This window comes from Rutidosis leptorrhynchoides, chromosome 3 (assembly GCF_046630445.1).
Source record: "Rutidosis leptorrhynchoides isolate AG116_Rl617_1_P2 chromosome 3, CSIRO_AGI_Rlap_v1, whole genome shotgun sequence".
Taxonomy (NCBI): Eukaryota; Viridiplantae; Streptophyta; class Magnoliopsida; order Asterales; family Asteraceae; genus Rutidosis; species Rutidosis leptorrhynchoides.
Window position 1 is genome coordinate 281,082,303 of NC_092335.1, and position 15,292 is coordinate 281,097,594.

Below are 15,292 nucleotides of genomic sequence, written 5' to 3' on the forward strand. Positions count from 1 at the left end.
ATCTTTCCAACTCCATGATGTATCGAGTATCTTGTCTTATGTGCCTCATTCAATATCAACTTCCTTAATCCACCCAACTTCGGTACCCAAATACGGTTTGCAAAATATCAAATTCCGTGTTCCCGTATAACGAGTTGCTTCTCATACTTCTTCATTATTTCATTTCTTATGTTTTCTTTAGTAAGTGCTTCTCGTTGAACTTCTTTGATTTGTGAGTTGAGATTCATGCGAATTTTTATGTTCATCGCTCGTACTCGAATTGGTTCTCGTTCCTTTCTGCTTAGTGCGTCAGCCACCACATTCGCTTTCCCGGGATGATAACGAATTTCACAATCATAGTCGTTTATTAACTCGACCACCTACGTTGCCTCATGTTCAGCTGTTTCTGATCAAAAATATGTTGAAGACTTTTATGATCAGTAAACACAGTGCATTTAACCCCATACAAGTAGTGTCTCCATATCTTCAATGCAAACACGACTTCTCCCAGTTCTAGATCATGAGTCGTATAATTCCGCTCGTGAATCTTCAATTGTCGGGATGCGTATGCAATAACTTTCTTCCGTTGCATAAGAACGCAACCAAAACCTTGTCGCGAAGCGTCACAATATATTTCAAAATCATCATTTGTAGTGACCCGAACTTTTCCATGTTTATATATATTAATTGATATTGATATTTACATGATTAAATGTTTCCAACATGTTAAGCAATCAAACTTGTTAAGACTTGATTAATTGAAATATGTTTCATATAGATAATTGACCACCCAAGTTGACCAGTGATTCACGAACGTTAAAACTTGTAAAAACTATATGATGACATATATATGATTATATATATAGTTAACATGATATTATGATAAGTAAACATATCATTAAGTATATTAACAATGAACTACATATGTAAAAACAAGACTACTAACTTAATGATTTTGAAAGGAGACATATATGTAACGATTATCGTTGTAACGACATTTAATGTATATATATCATATTAAGAGATATTCGTACATCATAATATCATGATAATATAATAATTTAAAATCTCTTTTGATATTATAAACATTGGGTTAACAACATTTAACAAGATCGTTAACCTAAAGGTTTCAAAACAACATTTACATGTAACGACTAACGATGACTTAACGACTCAGTTAAAATGTATATACATGTAGTGTTTTAATATGTATTCATACACTTTTGAAAGACTTCAAGACACTTATCAAAATACTTCTACTTAACAAAAATGCTTACAATTACATCCTCGTTCAGTTTCATCAACAATTCTACTCGTATGCACCCGTATTCGTACTCGTACAATACATAGCTTTTAGATGTATGTACTATTGGTATATACACTCCAATGATCAGCTCTTAGCAGCCCATGTGAGTCACCTAACACATGTGGGAACCATCATTTGACAACTAGCATGAAATATCTCATAAAATTACAAAAATATGAGTAATCATTCATGACTTATTTACATGAAAACAAAATTACATATCCTTTATATCTAATCCATACACCAACGACTAAAAACACCTACAAATACTTTCATTCTTCAATTTTCTTCATCTAATTGATCTCTCTCAAGTTCTATCTTCAAGTTCTAAGTGTTCTTCATAAATACCAAAAGTTCTAGTTACATAAAATCAAGAATACTTTCAAGTTTGCTAGCTCACTTCCAATCTTGTAAGGTGATCATCCAACCTCAAGAAATCTTTGTTTCTTACAGTAGGTTATCATTCTAATACAAGGTAATAATCATATTCAAACTTTGGTTCAATTTCTATAACTATAACAATCTTATTTCAAGTGATGATCTTACTTGAACTTGTTTTCGTGTCATGATTCTGCTTCAAGAACTTCGAGCCATCCAAGGATCCATTGAAGCTAGATCCATTTTTCTATTTTCCAGTAGGTTTATCCAAGGAACTTAAGGTAGTAATGATATTCATAACATCATTCGATTCATACATATAAAGCTATCTTATTCGAAGGTTTAAACTTGTAATCACTAGAACATAGTTTAGTTAATTCTAAACTTGTTCGCAAACAAAAGTTAATCCTTCTAACTTGACTTTTAAAATAAACTAAACACATGATCTATATCTATATGATATGCTAACTTAATGATTTAAAACCTGAAAACACGAAAAACACCGTAAAACCGGATTTACGCCGTCGTAGTAACACCGCGGGCTGTTTTGGGTTAGTTAATTAAAAACTATGATAAACTTTGATTTAAAAGTTGTTATTCTGAGAAAATGATTTTTATTATGAACATGAAACTATATCCAAAAATTATGGTTAAACTCAAAGTGGAAGTATGTTTTCTAAAATGGTCATCTAGACGTCGTTCTTTCGACTGAAATGACTACCTTTACAAAAACGACTTGTAACTTATTTTTCCGACTATAAACCTATAATTTTTCTGTTTAGATTCATAAAATAGAGTTCAATATGAAACCATAGCAATTTGATTCACTCAAAACGGATTTAAAATGAAGAAGTTATGGGTAAAACAAGATTGGATAATTTTTCTCATTTTAGCTACGTGAAAATTGGTAACAAATCTATTCCAACCATAACTTAATCAACTTGTATTGTATATTATGTAATCTTGAGATACCATAGACACGTATACAATGTTTCGACCTATCATGTCGACACATCTATATATATTTCGGAACAACCATAGACACTCTATATGTGAATGTTGAAGTTAGCTATACAGGGTTGAGGTTGATTCCAAAATATATATAGTTTGAGTTGTGATCAATACTGAGATACGTATACACTGGGTCGTGGATTGATTCAAGATAGTATTTATCGATTTATTTCTGTACATCTAACTGTGGACAACTAGTTGTAGGTTACTAACGAGGACAGCTGACTTAATAAACTTAAAACATCAAAATATATTAAAAGTGTTGTAAATATATTTTGAACATACTTTGATATATATGTTTATATTGTTATAGGTTAGTGAATCAACCAGTGGCCAAGTCTTACTTCCCGACGAAGTAAAAATCTGTGAAAGTGAGTTATAGAACCACTTTTAAAATCTAATATTTTTGGGATGAGAATACATGCAGGTTTTATAAATGATTTACAAAATAGACACAAGTACGTGAAACTACATTCTATGGTTGAATTATCGAAATCGAATATGCCCTTTTTTATTAAGTCTGGTAATCTAAGAATTAGGGAACAGACACCCTAATTGACGCGAATCCTAAAGATAGATCTATCGGGCCCAACAAGCCCCATCCAAAGTACCGGATGCTTTAGTACTTCGAAATTTATATCATATCCGAAGGGTGTCCCGGAATGATGGGGATATTCTTATATATGCATCTTGTTAATGTCGGTTACCAGGTGTTCACCATATGAATGATTTTTATCTCTATGTATGGGATGTGTATTGAAATATGAAATCTTGTGGTCTATTATTATGATTTGATATATATAGGTTAAACCTATAACTCACCAACATTTTTTGTTGACGTTTTAAGCATGTTTATTCTCAGGTGATTATTAAGAGCTTCCACTGTCGCATACTTAAATAAGGACGAGATTTGGAGTCCATGCTTGTATGATATTGTGTAAAAACTGCATTCAAGAAACTTATTTTGTTGTAACATATTTGTATTGTAAACCATTATGTAATGGTCGTGTGTAAACAGGATATTTTAGATTATCATTATTTGATAATCTACGTAAAGCTTTTTAAACCTTTATTGATGAAATAAAGGTTATGGTTTGTTTTAAAATGAATGCAGTCTTTGAAAAACGTCTCATATAGAGGTCAAAACCTCGCAACGAAATCAATTAATATGGAACGTTTTTAATCAATAAGAACGGGACATTTCAGTTGGTATCCGAGCGTTGGTCTTAGAGAACCAGAAAATTTGCATTAGTGTGTCTTATCGAGTTTGTTAGGATGCATTAGTGAGTCTGGACTTCGACCGTGTTTTCTTTAAAAATGATTGCTAAACATTTTTGTTGGAAACAATATATTTTTAACATATGAATATTATGTGATATATTAATCTCTTAACGTGTTTGATTTTATGTGATAGATGTCTATCTCTAGAACAAGTCCCATTGACTCACCTAATAATAATGAAGAGTCAAATGTAAATTGGAATGATTCGTGGACTGATTCACAAGTTCCCGAAGAGGAACCGGAAGAGGAGTCGGAACCGGAAGAAGAATCAGAACCGGAAGAAGAATCGGAACCGGAAGAAGAAATAGAACCGGTGGGGGAAATAATAAAACGGTTAAGTAAAAGAGAATCCTCAACCAACCGACCAAGGTTAATTATGGTCAATGGTGTTTTCGCCAAGGAAGCAAAATATTGGGAGGATTACCAATTCTCCGATGAATCGGATTCCGACGAGAATTCCGATGATGTTATAGAAATTACCCCAACTGAATTTGAAAAGGCAAAATAAAATAATAAGGGAAAGGGCATAAAAATAGAGAAATCTAATTCCAACCCCGATGAACTTTATATGTATCGTCAACCTCCGAAGTCCTTAAGTTGTAACAATGACCCGGGAACCTCTAAACAACCAGGTTTTTCTAAACCAATGTGGAAAATTATGGCTCGTATTAGGGGAACATCATATATCCCTAGAAACTTGGCAAAACGAACCAAAACCGAACAAGAAGAAACGAGCGAGTCGGAATAAGATAGTTGTATTCGTGTGGTGTAATATATGTAATATAGTGTGCTTGTGCTTTATGATATATGTAAAAATTGCTTGTATTAATAAGTATTTTTTTTTATGAATCTAACTCTTGTCTATTTTACAGTATAAAAACACAAAATGGATAGACAACCCAATATTTTAAGAGACCTACCCGGAGACATGATTGATGAAATCTTGTCTAGAGTCGGTCAGAATTCCTCGGCACAACTATTTAAGGCGAGATCAGTTTGTAAGACATTCGAAGAACGTTCCAAGAATGTCTTGGTTTATAAGAGACTTTCGTTTGAAAGATGGGGGATATCACATTGGGAAACCCATAAGTTACGATGTGTTTACTTTGACGCATATATTGCGGGGAACCCAAATGCTATTTTACGCAACGGGTTAAGAAATTATTTTGACTCAATATATCCGAATATTGGACTTCGTGATTTAGAAAAAGCGGCTAACATGCAACATAAAGAAGCATGTTATGCTTATGGATTAGTAATGTTCGCTTCTCACCAAAGTGAGAACAAGAACATCGGGCTACAACTATTAAACAAAACGTTTCCACAAGTGACGGAGTCGGTAATTGGGGTAAGAAATGAGGTTTTTAGATTGTTACGGGACTGTTGGACATTACGTAACCCTCGTCCCTTTGACGACGTTACAACACGCTGTCTTATCAATGGCCATAACGGTTATGTTCCACAAGACCAAGGATGGGAAGTAGTCCTAGTAAAACCAGAATGCATGACTTGTTTCTGGACGTATGAATTACGTGTCTTTATTGCCTTTGCTGAACGACTTGTGTACTAGCTAGAATTATCTTCACAACTATCTTGTATCAAAGTTATTGTGTGCTATATTTCATGCTTTATGTAAAATAAGCGGTATTGCAAGTTTGTAAAATATTGTATAAAAGTTTGAACGCGAAATATTATTATAATCAGTTTTTCATATAGAATTGTAGTAGTTGAATTGTATATTAGCTACTAAGTATGAACTTAACGGGTAGGTACTACTCGAATTTAAACTTATAAAACGCTAATATGAAGAAAAAGCTTTTATAAATGAGTTCATATTATGCTACGAAATACTATTAACTACTCTTAATATTCTGTATGATTAACTTGTTCCATTTGACTATTTTGAAGGAAATGGCACCGACTACTCGACACACCGTGAATATGAATGAAGAGGAATTCCGTACTTTTCTAGCTTCAAACATAGCCGCAGTACAGGCTGCGCTACATACCAACAATAACCTTGGATCTAGCAGTACAGGAAATCTTGTAGGATGCACCTACAAAGAATTCACTGCCTGCAAACCTTTGGAATTTGATGGAACCGAAGGACCGATCGGATTGAAACGGTGGACCGAGAAGGTCGAATCGGTGTTTGCCATAAGTAAGTGTACTGAAGAGGACAAAGTGAAGTACGCTACGCATACCTTCACAGGTTCTGCGTTAACATGGTGGAATACCTATCTAGAGCAAGTGGGACAAGACGATGCGTACGCACTACCGTGGTCAGCATTCAAGCACTTGATGAACGAGAAATACCGTCCCAGAACCGAGGTCAATAAGCTCAAGACAGAACTTAGAGGGTTACGAACCTAAGGATTTGATACTACCACGTACGAAAGACGATTCACAGAATTGTGCCTATTATGTCCGAAAGCATTCGAAGATGAGGAAGAGAAGATCGACGCGTTTGTGAAAGGATTACCGGAAAGAATCCAAGAAGATATAAGTTCACACGAGCCCGCCTCCATACAACAGGCATGTAGAATGGCACACAAACTAGTGAACCAGATTGAAGAAAGAATTAAAGAACAGACTGCTGAAGAGGCCAATGTGAAGCAAGTCAAAAGAAAGTGGGAGGAAAACGGTGATAAGAATCACCAATACAACAACAACAGCAATTACAACAATAATCGCAACAATTATCCCAACAATCGCAACATCAATCGCAACTACAACAAACGACCCAACAACAACAACAACAACAACAACAACAACAACAGCAACTACAACAATCATCCCAACAACAATAATAACCGCAACAACAACAACAATCAGAAGCAGCTATGCCAAAGGTGTGAAAAGTATCACTCGGGGTTCTGCACCAAATTTTGCAACAAGTGTAAAAGAAATGGTCATAGCGCGGCGAAGTGTGAGGTCTACGGACCAGGGGTTAATAGAACGAAAGGAACAAATGGTGTCGGAACGAGTAATGGCGGAGCAAGTAGTGTCGGAGCAAGTTATGCCAATTTAGTTTGTTATAAATGTGGAAAACTGGGCCACATTATTAGAAATTGCCCGAACCAGGAGAATACGAATGGACAAGGCCGCGGAAGAGTTTTCAATATTAATGCGGCAGAGGCACAGGAAGACCCGGAGCTTGTTACGGGTACATTTCTTATTGACAATAAATCTGCTTACGTTTTATTTGATTCGGGTGCGGATAGAAGCTATATGAGTAGAGATTTTTGTGCTAAATTAAGTTGTCCATTGACGCCTTTGGATAGTAAATTTTTACTCGAATTAGCAAATGGTAAATTAATTTCAGCAGATAATATATGTCGGAATCGAGAAATTAAACTGGTTAGCGAAACATTTAAGATTGATTTGATACCAGTAGAGTTAGGGAGTTTTGATGTGATAATCGGTATGGACTGGTTGAAAGAAGTGAAAGCAGAGATCGTCTGTTACAAAAATGCAATTCGCATTATACGAGAAAAAGGAAAACCCTTAATGGTGTACGGAGAAAAGGGCAACACGAAGCTACATCTTATTAGTAATTTGAAGGCACAAAAACTAATAAGAAAAGGTAGCTATGCTGTTCTAGCACACGTCGAGAAAGTACAAACTGAAGAAAAGAGCATCAATGATGTTCCCATTGCAAAAGAATTTCCCGATGTATTTCCGAAAGAATTACCGGGATTACCCCCACATCGATCCGTTGAATTTCAAATAGATCTTGTACCAGGAGCTGCACCAATAGCTCGTGCTCCTTACAGACTCGCACCCAGCGAGATGAAAGAACTGTAAAGCCAATTACAAGAACTTTTAGAGCGTGGTTTCATTCGACCAAGCACATCACCGTGGGGAGCTCCTGTTTTGTTTGTCAAGAAGAAAGATGGTACATTCAGGTTGTGTATCGACTACCGAGAGTTGAACAAACTTACCATCAAGAACCGCTACCCACTACCGAGAATCGACGACTTATTTGATCAACTACAAGGCTCGTCTGTTTATTCAAAGATTGACTTACGTTCCGGGTATCATCAAATGCGGGTGAAAGAAGATGATATTCCAAAGACTGCTTTCAGAACACGTTACGGTCATTACGAGTTTATGGTCATGCCGTTTGGTTTAACTAATGCACCAGCTGTGTTCATGGACCTTATGAACCGAGTGTGTGGACCATACCTTGACAAGTTTGTCATTGTTTTTATTGATGACATACTTATTTACTCAAAGAATGACCAAGAACACGGTGAACATTTGAGAAAGGTGTTAGAAGTATTGAGGAAGGAAGAATTGTACGCTAAGTTTCAAAGTGTGCATTTTGGTTTGAAGAAGTTCAATTCCTCGGTCACATAGTGAACAAAGAAGGTATTAAGGTGGATCCGGCAAAGATAGAAACTGTTGAAAAGTGGGAAACCCCAAAAACTCCGAAACACATACGCCAGTTTTTAGGACTAGCTGGTTACTACAGAAGGTTCATCCAAGACTTTTCCAGAATAGCAAAACCCTTGACTGCATTAACGCATAAAGGGAAGAAATTTGAATGGAATGATGAACAAGAGAAAGCGTTTCAGTTATTGAAGAAAAAGCTAACTACGGCACCTATATTGTCATTGCCTGAAGGGAATGATGATTTTGTGATTTATTGTGACGCATCAAAGCAAGGTCTCGGTTGTGTATTAATGCAACGAACGAAGGTGATTGCTTATGCGTCTAGACAATTGAAGATTCACGAACAAAATTATACGACGCATGATTTGGAATTAGGCGCGGTTGTTTTTGCATTAAAGACTTGGAGGCACTACTTATATGGGGTCAAAAGTATTATATATACCGACCACAAAAGTCTACAACACATATTTAATCAGAAACAACTGAATATGAGGCAGCGTAGGTGGATTGAATTATTGAATGATTACGACTTTGAGATTCGTTACCACCCGGGGAAGGCAAATGTTGTAGCCGATGCCTTGAGCAGGAAGGACAGAGAACCCATTCGAGTAAAATCTATGAATATAATGATTCATAATAACCTTACTACTCAAATAAAGGAGGCGCAACAAGGAGTTTTAAAAGAGGGAAATTTAAAGGATGAAATACCCAAAGGATCGGAGAAGCATCTTAATATTCGGGAAGACGGAACCCGGTATAGGGCTGAAAGGATTTGGGTACCAAAATTTGGAGATATGAGAGAAATGGTACTTAGAGAAGCTCATAAAACCAGATACTCAATACATCCTGGAACGGGGAAGATGTACAAGGATCTCAAGAAACATTTTTGGTGGCTGGGTATGAAAGACGATGTTGCTAAATATGTAGGAGAATGTTTGACGTGTTCTAAGGTCAAAGCTGAGCATCAGAAACCATCAGGTCTACTTCAACAACCCGAAATCCCGGAATGGAAATGGGAAAACATTACCATGGATTTCATCACTAAATTGCCAAGGACTGCAAGTGGTTTTGATACTATTTGGGTAATAGTTGATCGTCTCACTAAATCAGCACACTTCCTGCCAATAAGAGAAGATGACAAGATGGAGAAGTTAGCATGACTGTATTTGAAGGAAGTCGTCTCCAGACATGGAATACCAATCTCTATTATCTCTGATAGGGATGGTAGATTTATTTCAAGATTCTGGCAGACATTACATCAAGCATTAGGAACTCGTCTAGACATGAGTACTGCCTATCATCCACAAACTGATGGGCAGAGCGAAAGGACGATACAAACGCTTGAAGACATGCTACGAGCATGTGTTATTGATTTCAGAAACAGTTGGGATCGACATCTACCGTTAGCAGAATTTTCCTACAACAACAGCTACCATTCAAGCATTGAGATGGCGCCGTTTGAAGCACTTTATGGTAGAAAGTGCAGGTCTCCGATTTGTTGGAGTGAAGTGGGGGATAGACAGATTACGGGTCCAGAGATTATACAAGAAACTACCGAGAAGATCATCCAAATTCAACAACGGTTGAAAACCGCCCAAAGTCGACAAAAGAGCTACGCTGACATTAAAAGAAAAGATATAGAATTTGAAATTAGAGATATGGTCATGCTTAAAGTTGCACCTTGTAAAGGCGTTGTTCGATTTGGTAAACGAGGGAAATTAAATCCAAGGTATATTGGACCATTCAAGATTATTGATCGTGTCGGACAAGTAGCTTACCGACTTGAGTTACCTCAACAACTCGCGGCTGTACATAACAATTTCCATGTCTCGAATTTGAAGAAATGTTTTGCTAAAGAAGATCTCACTATTCCGTTAGATGAAATCCAAATCAACGAAAAACTTCAATTCATCGAAGAACCCGTCGAAATAATGGATCGTGAGGTTAAAAGACTTAAGCAAAACAAGATACCAATTATTAAGGTTCGATGGAATGCTCGTAGAGGAACCGAGTTCACCTTGGAGCGTGAAGATCAGAGGAGGAAGAAATACCCGCATCTATTTCCAGAAGATTCGTCAACACCTTCAACAGCTTAAAATTTCAGGACGAAATTTATTTAACGGGTAGGTACTGTAGTGACCCGAACTTTTCCATGTTTATATATATTAATTGATATTGATATTTATATGATTAAATGTTTCCAACATGTTAAGCAATCAAACTTGTTAAGACTTGATTAATTGAAATATGTTTCATATAGACAATTGACCACCCAAGTTGACCAGTGATTCACGAACGTTAAAACTTGTAAAAACTATATGATGACATATATATGGTTATATATATAGTTAACATGATATTATGATAAGTAAACATATCATTAAGTATATTAACAATGAACTACATATGTAAAAACAAGACTACTAACTTAATGATTTTGAAACGAGACATATATGTAACGATTATCGTTGTAACGACATTTAATGTATATATATCATATTAAGAGATATTCGTACATCATAATATCATGATAATATAATAATTTAAAATCTCTTTTGATATTATAAACATTGGTTTAACAACATTTAACAAGATCGTTAACCTAAAGGTTTCAAAACAACATTTACATGTAACGACTAACGATGACTTAACGACTCAGTTAAAATGTATATACATGTAGTGTTTTAATATGTATTCATACACTTTTGAAAGACTTCAAGACACTTATCAAAATACTTCTACTTAACAAAAATGCTTACAATTACATCCTCGTTCAGTTTCATCAACAATTCTACTCGTATGCACCCGTATTCGTACTCGTACAATACATAGCTTTTAGATGTATGTACTATTGGTATATACACTCCAATGATCAGCTCTTAGCAGCCCATGTGAGTCACCTAACACATGTGGGAACCATCATTTGGCAACTAGCATGAAATATCTCATAAAATTACAAAAATATGAGTAATCATTCATGACTTATTTACATGAAAACAAAATTACATATCCTTTATATCTAATCCATACACCAACGACTAAAAACACCTATAAACACTTTCATTCTTCAATTTTCTTCATCTAATTGATCTCTCTCAAGTTCTATCTTCAAGTTCTAAGTGTTCTTCATAAATTCCAAAAGTTCTAGTTACATAAAATCAAGAATACTTTCAAGTTTGCTAGCTCACTTCCAATCTTGTAAGGTGATCATCCAACCTCAAGAAATCTTTGTTTCTTACAGTAGGTTATCATTCTAATACAAGGTGATAATCATATTCAAACTTTGGTTCAATTTCTATAACTATAACAATCTTATTTCAAGTGATGATCTTACTTGAACTTGTTTTCGTGTCATGATTCTACTTCAAGAACTTCGAGCCATCCAAGGATCCATTGAAGCTAGATCCATTTTTCTATTTTCTAGTAGGTTTATCCAAGGAACTTAAGGTAGTAATGATGTTCATAACATCATTCAATTCATACATATAAAGCTATCTTATTCGAAGGTTTAAACTTGTAATCACTAGAACATAGTTTAGTTAATTCTAAACTTGTTCGCAAACAAAAGTTAATCCTTCTAACTTGACTTTTAAAATAAACTAAACACATGATCTATATCTATATGATATGCTAACTTAATGATTTAAAACCTGAAAACACGAAAAACACCGTAAAACCGGATTTACGCCGTCGTAGTAACACCGCGGGCTGTTTTGGGTTAGTTAATTAAAAACTATGATAAACTTTGATTTAAAAGTTGTTATTCTGAGAAAATGATTTTTATTATGAACATGAAACTATATCCAAAAATTATGGTTAAACTCAAAGTGGAAGTATGTTTTCTAAAATGGTCATCTAGACGTCGTTCTTTCGACTGAAATGACTACCTTTACAAAAACGACTTGTAACTTATTTTTCTGACTATAAACCTATACATTTTATGTTTAGATTCATAAAATAGAGTTCAATATGAAACCATAGCAATTTGATTCACTCAAAACGGATTTAAAATGAAGAAGTTATGGGTAAAACAAGATTGGATAATTTTTCTCATTTTAGCTACGTGAAAATTGGTAACAAATCTATTCCAACCATAACTTAATCAACTTGTATTGTATATTATGTAATCTTGAGATACCATAGACACGTATATAATGTTTCGACCTATCATGTCGACACATCTATATATATTTCGGAACAACCATAGACACTCTATATGTGAATGTTGGAGTTAGCTATACAGGGTTGAGGTTGATTCCAAAATATATATAGTTTGAGTTGTGATCAATACTGAGATACGTATACACTGGGTCGTGGATTGATTCAAGATAATATTTATCGATTTATTTCTGTACATCTAACTGTGGACAACTAGTTGTAGGTTACTAACGAGGACAGCTGACTTAATAAACTTAAAACATCAAAATATATTAAAAGTGTTGTAAATATATTTTGAACATACTTTGATATATATGTATATATTGTTATAGGTTAGTGAATCAACCAGTGGCCAAGTCTTACTTCCCAACGAAGTAAAAATCTGTGAAAGTGAGTTATAGTCCCACTTTTAAAATCAAATATTTTTGGGATGAGAATACATGCAGGTTTTATAAATGATTTACAAAATAGACACAAGTACGTGAAACTACATTCTATGGTTGAATTATCGAAATCGAATATGCCCCTTTTTATTAAGTCTGGTAATCTAAGAATTAGGGAACAGACACCTTAATTGACGCGAATCCTAAAGATATATCTATCGGGCCCAACAAGCCCCATCCAAAGTACCGGATGCTTTAGTACTTCGAAATTTATATCATATCCGAAGGGTGTCCCGGAATGATGGGGATATTCTTATATATGCATCTTGTTAATGTCGGTTACCAGGTGTTCACTATATGAATGATTTTTATCTCTATGTATGGGATGTGTATTGAAATATGAAATCTTGTGGTCTATTATTATGATTTGATATATATAGGTTAAACCTATAACTCACCAACATTTTTTGTTGACGTTTTAAGCATGTTTATTCTCAGGTGATTATTAAGAGCTTCCGCTGTCGCATACTTAAATAAGGACGAGATTTGGAGTCCATGCTTGTATGATATTGTGTAAAAACTGCATTCAAGAAACTTATTTTGTTGTAACATATTTGTATTGTAAACCATTATGTAATGGTCGTGTGTAAACAGGATATTTTAGATTATCATTATTTGATAATCTACGTAAAGCTTTTTAAACCTTTATTGATGAAATAAAGGTTATGGTTTGTTTTAAAATGAATGCAGTCTTTGAAAAACGTCTCATATAGAGGTCAAAACCTCGCAACGAAATCAATTAATATGGAACGTTTTTAATCAATAAGAACGGGACATTTCATCGTTCCCTTCTGGTAACGATAAAATAGGCGCCGTAGTTAACTTCTTCTTTAGTAATTGAAATGCACTCTCCTGCTCAGAGGTCCATTCATATTTCTTCCCTTTTTGCGTTAACGCTGTCAACGGCTTAGCTATTCGGGAAAAATCTTGAATAAACCTTCTATAATAACCGGCTAAACCCAAAAATTGGCGTATCTGCGTTGGTGTCTTAGGAGTCTCCCATTTTTCAATGGCTTCAATTTTTGCTGGATCAACCTGAATTTCTTTGCTACTAACAACGTGGCCAAGAAATTGCACTTCTTTCAACCAGAAAGCACATTTAGAAAATTTAGCATATAGCTGTTCTTTTCTCAACAACTCTAATATTAACCTTAAATGCTGCTCATGCTCTTGCTCACTCTTGGAATAGATAAGAATGTCATCAATGAAAACGATAACAAACTTATCTAAATACGGACTACAAACTCGATTCATAAGGTCCATGAATACAGCTGGCGCATTTGTCAACCCAAACGGCATGACCAAAAATTCGTAATGACCATAACGTGTCCGAAAAGCAGTTTTCGGTATATCTTCTTCTTTGACGCGTAATTGATGATAGCCCGATCTTAGGTCAATTTTCGAGTACACACATGATCCTTGGAGTTGATCAAATAAGTCGTCAATTCTCGGTAGTGGATACCGATTCTTGATAGTTAACTTATTTAATTCATGATAATCTATACACATTCTAAAAGATCCATCTTTCTTTTTAACAAATAGAATCGGAGCTCCCTACGGTGAAGTACTTGGTCGTATGAATCCACGATCTAGTAATTCTTTTAACTGACTCTGAAGTTCTTTTAACTCGGACGGTGCAAGTCTATATGGAGCACGGGCAACTGGTGCAGCTCCTGGTAATAAATCTATTTGAAATTCTACAGATCTAAATGGAGGTAATCCCGGCAACTCTTCCGGAAAAACTTCAGGAAAATCTCTTGCCACAGGCACGTCGTTGATGCACTTCTCTTTTTCTTTCTTTTCGACTTTATTAACATGTGCTAGAATAGCATAACATCCCTTTTCTAAACACTTCTTGGCTTTCAAACAGCTAATGTGTTTTAGCTTTGAGTTACCCTTCTCTCCATAAATCATCACCGACATTTTATCCTTACAAGGAATGCGAATTGCCTTCTTGGCACACACAACTTCAGCTCCTACTTTGGACATCCAGTCCATGCCGACTATTACATCAAAACTTCCTAATTCTACGGGTATTAAGTCAATTTTAAATGTTTCTCCGGCTAAATTTATTTTACAATCACGGCAAATTTTATCGGCTTTAATTAGTTTACCATTAGCTAACTCAATCATGTACTTAGCATCTAGAGGTAATGATGAACAATTCAATTTAGCGTAAAAGCCTCTACTCACGTAACTTCTATCAGCACCAGTATCAAATATAATAGATGCGGATAAGTTATTAATGGTAAACGTACCCGTAACAAGCTCCGGGTCTTCACACGCCTCTCTAGCATTAATAACAAATGCTCTTCCACGTGCAGATCCATTATTCTTC